At 40.0% G+C, this 8,746-nt stretch overlaps 1 protein-coding gene across 1 annotated transcript in view; it reads right to left on the reverse strand.

Moving 5' to 3' along the window:
- Positions 1-7,315, reverse strand: part of otos (otospiralin) — a 13,658-nt gene extending 6,343 nt beyond the window's left edge. The window contains exons 1-2 of the mRNA XM_048604612.1: positions 7,149-7,315; positions 2,724-2,926 (exon numbers count right to left, since the gene is read on the reverse strand). The gene's annotated coding sequence lies outside the window, so the exon portion shown is untranslated. The remainder of the gene's footprint in view (positions 1-2,723; positions 2,927-7,148) is intronic.
- Between the last annotated feature and the right edge of the window lie 1,431 nt (positions 7,316-8,746).

An 8,746-nucleotide genomic window follows, 5' to 3' on the forward strand; every position in this document is an offset into this window, starting at 1 on the left:
CCTCTCACGCTGCTTGGCCTGCTGTGTTCATCCAGCTCTACACCTTGTTACCTCAGATTCTCCAGCATCGGCAGTTCCTACTATCTCTGAATCAATAATTTTCCGTCATGTATTGTTCAGGCCTGTTGTGTGAATTTGTTCTTGCTGAAATGAAGAGGTTAATCCTTGAAGCCAGCAACTGCTTTTGTTTCTGTATTTGAATAGCTGATATTTTACCAGACGTATAGGCTTTAAAAGAGAGAGAGAAAGTTTCTTGTTTCTCACTAATTCTGTGGTTAGCGCATTTGCAGATTGTCTGTGCTTTTTCAGCCTTTCCTCTTTAGTTGAGAATTCTCTTCTCCTTTGATGTTGCCTACCAGTGATCTTCAGGGAAGTTCCAATTATAAAATGGTGTTTCACCTTTGATGTACTTCACACCTAAGATGGCTGCTTAAGTGTTAAGAAATTGTGGTCCCACATAACACAGTCAATTATGCCGGAATTCCCTGTTCTGTCCAGTATCTTGCTTGGCTCAGAAGGTTTAGATTTTGACATCTTAAAAACAGTGTAATTGAGTTCCAGATGGATCTCTTTGTGACTGCTATTGAGATATCAAATCAGTCTGCCTGCTTTTTGGCTGGTTGCAATAAATGAAGAAGAATCAGGCATATAACTTCTGGCAGCCATTTTTATGTGTTGAGTCTATTATTTAACATCAAATTAACCTTCTTTATAAAATATACAATATTTAACTACACATTCATGACATTGTTTGAAAAGGATTTGGCTGGGTTAGGAGTTGTTCAGAGAAGGCTCACTTGGCTCATTTCTTGGGTATGAAGGACTTATCCGATAAAGAAGGGTCCACATCAGATTGGGCCAAAATCCATTGGAATTTGAAGGATTGGGAACGGATTTTATTGAAACATAAAAGATCCTGAGGTGACTTAATAGGATGGACCAGGAGGTTTGAACTCTTTTGGGGGAGACTGAATCTAGTGGACTCAGTATAAAAAATTAAAGGTCAGAGATGACACTTTTTTTTTCTCTCAGAGGGTAGTTAGTCTGTCGAATACTCTTCCCCACGAAGCAGTGGAGTCTGGGTTGCTAAATTTTCCAAGGCTGATTTAGATTGAATTCTGAGACACGGAACTCAATGTTTTGGGGGGCAGACTGGAAGTTGGAGTTGAGACCACAATGCAATCTGCCATGATCTTATTAAATGGTGGAGCAGGCTCATAGAGCCAAATGGCCTACTCCTTTTCCTAGGTTCTGTGCTCCTGTGTTCCCGTGCTGCTACTGAGAAAGACCACACAACTTACAGGCAAACATTAATAATCTTACAGAATGGACAGATGATGCAGTACATTTTCATTCCAGTTGATGTCATTACTGAACTAGTCATATCCCAGATAGAAATCTAAACTCAAACCTCTTCCCTTTGTTCCTTTCATTCAGAGTGTCTTAGTAACCAGACATTCTCCAGAACATTGTCCTTTCTTTAGGGTACAAACTTATACACATAGCAACTGTTTGAAACATGAGTTTTGAGTACGTGAACTGCCCGAAGATCATGAAGCAGGGATTCTTTATTCCACTAGCATCACTGGTCATTACAAACATGAAGAAAAATCAAGGTTAAGCATGGAACACACCATGTTTTTGGGGAATTATGCCTATCAACAGTTATAGGGAAAAAGCAGAAAGTGTAGTTGAAGGTCATCAGATTAGCCATAATCTCATTGAATGGAAGAGTAGACGTGATGGGCTGAATGGCCTACATCTGCTCCAGCATCTAATGATTTGTATCTGGTTGTGGGAATCCTTTGTCTGTCTGATTCTTCTACTCTAGAGGCCTCCTTCTACCAAAGACACTCTTTCCTCCAGAGAGATTCTGTTCAACTGCTTCAACTGACCTGCTCAGTGTCCTCCCTCACCATCTCCACCTGCTGCTGGATGTCCTGTCACAACCATTCGAGCTGCCCCACTCAGCATTCTTGGTGCCATTGCCATCTGTTACAGGAGGTTCCATTTCACACTTCCCTGTTTGCTATTTGCTGTTCTGACAACTACACATAGCATACAGTGACCATCTACTAAACAGTTTTGTGATTCAGTTATACCATAGCGGCTAGAGTTACACCAAGTGGGAACTGTGTTGCATGTGACACATGAAGCTCTAGCCAGGCCTGATGTCAACCAGTGGGAGACAGTTGGCATGAGTCTTCAAGAGAGGTGATGGTGTTGGGGAAGGTAGAAGATCAACCCCAATTCCCTGGTGCTCAAACAGTTCTAGGGTCCTGTACAGGTTGATACAGCATGAGTGTACAGAGCAAGGTCAAAGACTTCTGAATACCATCTGCTGACCTTGTAATGCGCTATTCATAGCAGTCACCATGCGTGCCTTACAAGGATGCCTGGATGGCTCTTAATATGTTCAACCCAAAACCACATCCTCACTTAAATGGGATTTTCAATCAGGTCATGAATTACCAGAAATCCCAGACAATGAAAAGGATGTTTGAGGACAGATAGGAAGAGGTCATGCTAAAGGGTGGTCTGATCCAGATGCGTGAAATGATATCAATCAGATCACATGTCTCAGCAAGAGTTTGAGAACACTACCACCTTCAAGCTCCCCTCCAAGCCTCAACACCATGCAAACTTGGAAACATGCTGTTATTTCTTCAGTGCCACTGGGTCAAACTCCTGGAATTCTTTCCCTAGCAGCATTGTAGGCTTACCTGCACTAAATGGACTGCAGTAGTTCAACAAGGCAGTTCACCGCCATCCTCCCAAGAGTAATGAGGGATGAGCAATAAATGCTGGCCCAGCTATTGATGCTCACATCCCACGTCAACCTTATTGGCATGATTTGATGCCTGTGCTGTTGAGTCCTGCCGATTATGCCAGAAATGTAACAGTGAGATTTGAACACACGGATAACCTAAAGATTATGAAACAGATTAGTTTTTCCACTGGCATCAGGTCATTACAATCTTGAAAGTAACATTCATTCAATAATGAATGAGTGGTTCTTCAACAATGACGATCAGAACACACTACTGCCTGAACCTAGGCTAGTACACACAGGTTTCTTAGTTCACACACACCTTTGTTCACAAGCATACCTTCCTCGGCAAGTGTACACAGACCAGTGTTGCAGTCAGATTTTAACCCTTTATTTGTATATTCCTGGAAGGGCACAAAATAAAAATTGTCTGCAAAGGGTTGCTTTCTACTGAGAGAGTAAGATAGACAGCCCCTCCCCTCATTATTTCTTCCTACTAGCTCTTTCTCTAATTGAAGTTTCCCTGACTCTTTACAGGTGCAACATTCCATGAATCCCAAACAGGACTTTGCTAGACTGCACTGAATACACATCCACAGTCTCTACTTGTCTATTACAATCTTTTTTTAAAAAAACATATTTTGGAATTAAAGGTTAAAAGTTTCCACAGTATTTTGGAATTCCAAACCATTGTCATGACATTGTTGAGGGAGAATATTCAGGCTTCTGTACTGTAAGACCCAGTTATGTAGAGTACTTTAAGATACAATAAACCTATTGATGTTTTAACATACCAATAACTCAGTAATCTTTCCAAAGCTAAATGAGCAACAAACAACATCCTCCAAATCCACAGTGCTGTGAGATATCTGTGCTCCTCTAAGTCTGGCTTCTCGAGCATCACCAATATTAACTGGTACATCATTGATGCCATACTTTCAAATGCCCAGGTCCTAAATGCTAGAATCCTCACTATATACGATTATACCTATCTATCCCATTTCCTCTTTCAAGACAATCCCTAAAATCTACCTGATGACCAAGCTTTTGGTTACCCAACTTAATTTCTTCTTATGTAACATGATCTCATATTCTGATATGTATAATGCTCCTGTGAAGTGTCTTGAGATATTATATTTCTTTAAGGGTACCATATGAACATACAATGATGGTATTGTGCTACTTGTGTAGTTGTTGACTTGCATTTCTAATGCTTCATCCAATACAGTTTAGGTTCAGATTAGAACAGGGAAGTGGGAACTGTTGTCAAATGTTTTCTTTTGCACAAATAATGATGAAGATATGATATAAATATCTTCATATGATAATGGAGGTAAAAGTCTTGGGATCAATGAAAGTAGGTAGAGGTCTTGATGGGGGATTGACAGATTCTTTCTGGATGAACGAACAGGATTGACTAAACAGTCTTCCTAATTTTTATTTAATTTCTGCATTTTCGGTACATTCATTCACAGCAATTCAAATAATTATTACAAAGGTACAAAACAGATTGAATTCCCTTCCTGCGGAACTAAACTCAAAAATGTGATCTGAAGGGTATTTGTAAGCTAAGTTGACCCACTAGAAACTTGCATTGATTATATAGACTAGAAATTCAGCCTTGTAATAGAGTCATAGAGACAGAGATATACAGCATGGAAACCATCGGTCCAACTTGTCCATGGCGAGCAGGTATCCTAAATTAATTTAGTCCCATTTGCCAGCATTTGGCCCATATCCCTCTAAATCCTTTCAATTCATTTACCCATCCAGATTCCTTTTAAATGTTGTAACTGTACCAACCTCCACCACTTCCTCTGGAAGTTCATTCCATACACGCACCATCCTCTGTGTGAAAAACCTGCCCCTTAGGTCCCTTTTAAATCTTTCCCATCACATCTTCAACCGATGCCCTCTAGTTTTGGACTCCCCTACCCTGGGGAAAAGACCTTGGCTCTTCACCCTATCCATGCCCCTTATAACTTCTATAAGGTCACCCCTCAGTCCAGGGAGAATAGCCACAGCCTATTCAGCCTTCTTAAAGCTCAAACCCTCCAGCAACATCCTTGTAAATGCTTTCTGATCCCTTTCAAGTTTCACAACATCTTTCGTACAGCAGGGAGACCAGAACTGAACACAGTATGCCAAAATCTGCATGTTTATCTCACCATTACAATGAATGTCTGGAGAACCCGGTGAGTGAAATTGAATTACAAATTCAGGTCTGAGGAAATATGGATTTAGAATCTATTTGGGGAAACCAGTACAAATAATTGTAAAATTGGAGCCTTGTCAGAACAGCTGATCGATCTTAAACATTAAATTTGTTGCATTGAGTGAAGCATGAGAAATATAAGCCAATTCTTATCCAATCACCGAAACACATCAACTTATAAATGTACACTACCTGCCATGTAATAAAACATCATAAGAGTCTTCACAGGAATGGTATCAATCAAAATATAACATTGCGTCACATAAGGAGAAGTTAGGTCAATTGATCCAAAGTTTGGACAACACGTTGCTGTGGAGGGAGAGAATTCATGACCTTAGAACCTGGCAGCTGAAGAACAGTCAGTAATTCTGGAACAATTAACATTGGTGATGCTCAACAAGCTAAAATTAGAAAAGTGCAGATACCTCACGGAGTTATGCAGCTGGAGATAACAAAGATAGGAATGTGCAAGGCCATTGAGGGACATGAAAACAAGAATAAGAACTTTAATATCTAGATGTTGCTTGACCAGGAGCCAATGCAGATCAGCAAGATCAAGAGTAAAAAATGAATGGAATATGGCTGAGTTAGGGTATGGGTTGCAGACCTTTGGATGACCTCACATATATTTTCACTGTTCAACTTCAATTAGCTTTTAATTTCAAGATTTGTAAACTATGTTTCATTTCTTAACTTTGTCTGGATGAATATATGAATAGGCAGGGTTTAGAGGGATATGGGCCAATAGTGGTTAGGATTTGATGCTCTCACCGCCGTGGCCTGGGTTCATTTCCCAATCAGGGAACATGTTCTGGGGTGGCATGGTGGCTCAGTGGCTAGCACTGCTACCTCACAGAGCCAGGGACCTGGGTTCGATTCCAGCCTCGGGTGACTGTGTGGAGTTTGCACTTTCTCCCCGTGTCTGCATGGGTTTCCTCTGGGTGCTCTGGTTTTCTCCCACAGTCCAAAGATGTGCAGGCTAGGTGGATTGATCATGCTAAATTGCCTGTAGTGTTCAGGGATGTGTAGATTAGGTGGGTTGTTGGGGGATGGGTCTGGGTGGGATGCTCTGAGGGTCAGTGGGGACTTGTTGGGCCAAAGGGCTTGTTTCCACACTGTATGGATTCTAAATTAAGATTAATTAAGAATATCTGGTCGGCATGGACAAGTTGAACCATAGGGTCTATATTGGTGCTGTACATCTCTATGCTGTAGTTATTCATTCCCATAATAAAAGCAGCAAAGAGGCAATGCAGTGAGACTCATTTACAGTCAAAAAGCCTTTAATTTCTAGTTTGTTATCATAGGCTATTAAGCCAGAGTCAATAGAACGTGTGTTGAGTGAGTAGACAGGTTTAAGCACTGTCAAAGCATACATGTATACACATGCATATTTTTACAATTTATTTTGACCACAGCATTACAGTGGTTGCAAAGTTAGAGTGGTTGCAAAGTAGTTTGTGGTTTGATGTGACAACAGAATTTCAATATAAATTTAGTCTCAGGAATTCACACAGAAACCTATGTGTTATTATCAAGCATTTGATGCATTGAGTCACTCCTACATGATCTTAATATTGAAGCTCCGCTGCTGTGATAGATACCTCCACACCTCAAAGGTTTGACATTTGCGGTAGTCACCTACACATTCAATGTTGCATTGGTTTGACGTTCTCCAAAGTTCTGCAACTGATCCATTCTGCTGTGTGGGTTGATGTGTTAAGCCACTCTGAATGAGATGGCAACTGCCTCCATATATTACATTCAGTAGATTTTCCGTTGCTTGGTTTATAATTTTTGAATTAAAAGAATTCCTGGGAACATCATGGTTCAAAATTTTGGTACTGGTTACTTGCACTAGAGTGTACCTCCATGTGTACATTGCTAAAAGCAAAGTAAGGGTTAAATAATAGTTATGTGTGCATGTTTCTGTGAAATATAGGACTAAATGTTTAACTGTTTTTCTATGTTCAAATGTTTAGTATTCATAGTTGCTTTTCTATTAGAGTAGTTGGTGGTATCTGGTTTGCCATACTTACAAAAAATTCAGCATAATTTTATTGGTAGGCAATGAGAAATGCTTAGATTTGTTTTTTTTTTCATCTATGAGATGTGAGCACTACTGACAGGACCAACTTTTATCATACCCATCTGTAATTGTACCTGAGCCATCTTGAGCCACTGCCGACCACATACTCTACGCAGTGCTTGTTCTGGAGGAGTTCCATGTTCTGAACACAATTACAGTGAAAGAATAGTTTCAAGTCAGGATGGCAAAAGTCTTAGAGGGGAATTTGCAGGTAATTGTGTTCCAGCTGTTTTGTTCTTCTAGATGGTAAAGATTGGGGGTATGGAAAAAGGAGCATTAGCAGGCGTTACAATTTTACTACTTATGCTATGAAGAGAATGGTTCCTCTAGTGTATCCACATAACTGGTACCCCTCTTTACTGGGACCATTCTAATAAACTTGAAAAGAACCCTCTGGCAGAGGCCAAACTAATGATTTTTGATTTAATATAATTTAGTTTCAATTCTAGGTTCTCCTGACTTCCAGAATACAAAAACAATTAAACTATGCTAAATCATAAATCATCATCAGTTTGGCCTCTGTTGGGATATTCTTTCTGATAAAGAACCAAAAGAACTACAGATGCTGGAAATCAGAAACAAAAAATTGAAATTGCTGGAAAAACTCAGCAGGTCTGGCAGCATCTGTGGAGAGAAAGTAGAGTTAACTTTTACGGTTCAGTGACCCTTCTTCAGAATGATTGAGTTCTGACCTGCTGAGTTTTCCCAGCAATTTCTGTTTTGTTTTGTATTCTTTCAAAGTTGGAAAGCATGGAAAGGATTTAGTGTCGACTTAGAAGAGATATTCAAAATGATCTCACACTTTGACAAAGTAAATAGGAAGAAATTGTTTCCAATGGCAGAAGGATCAGTACACAGGAGCCTAGGTTTCAGATGATTGGCAACAGCCAGAAGTAAAAGCAGGCTGACGAAGCATTTCTTTTCACACAGCAAGTTGTTATGATTTGTCATGAACTGCAAACAAGGGTAGTGGAAGCACATCCAGATAAAAAAACTCTCAAAAGTGAATCAGTAAAGTATCAATTGGGGAAATATCACAAGACTGTGAGGAAATATCTGGAAAATTGAACTAACTGGACAGCCCTTCCAAAGATTTGGCACAAATGTATGGTGTCCTTGCTGTTCTTTTCTATGATCAATGGGAAGTATATTGCTCTTTGGAAGGGTAGTGTGGACTCAATAGGCTGATTGGCTTGCTTCCACATTGTAAGGATTTGATGATTGTATCATGAGTGTGGCACTTGAAAGGTAGTGGTCAGAGTGCCATAGAAATGAATGATCACTAATTCTTGGTTATCATTAGCTTTACAAAAAAAAAGTCATTTTACATTGTTGAGGCTAAACAAGAGAAATTTACTAATTTCCTAGCTAGTGCAGGTAAACTGCTTACTGACCTCTGCCAATATCCCTCTGTAATTAGAGATGAAGCTATGGGCACAGCTGATATGTACCTTGACCTCCCTTGCCTTCTCAAAGGTGTCAGGCCTAGTAAAGGGGGTTTGGGGGAAGTTGTTTTGACGGGCCCAACCCTCCCCAAATATAAATTGAACCTCCTTATCACACTTATTCTGCATAACATGGACAGTTTGCCAACGCTAAGTAAGTGTTAGCATTCATAATTGTTTATTCTGACTAAAAATTATGAAAGGCGACACGAATGGATAGCAGGTGT

Source organism: Rhincodon typus, chromosome 13, assembly GCF_021869965.1.
Source record: "Rhincodon typus isolate 14 chromosome 13, sRhiTyp1.1, whole genome shotgun sequence".
Lineage (NCBI taxonomy): Eukaryota > Metazoa > Chordata > Chondrichthyes > Orectolobiformes > Rhincodontidae > Rhincodon > Rhincodon typus.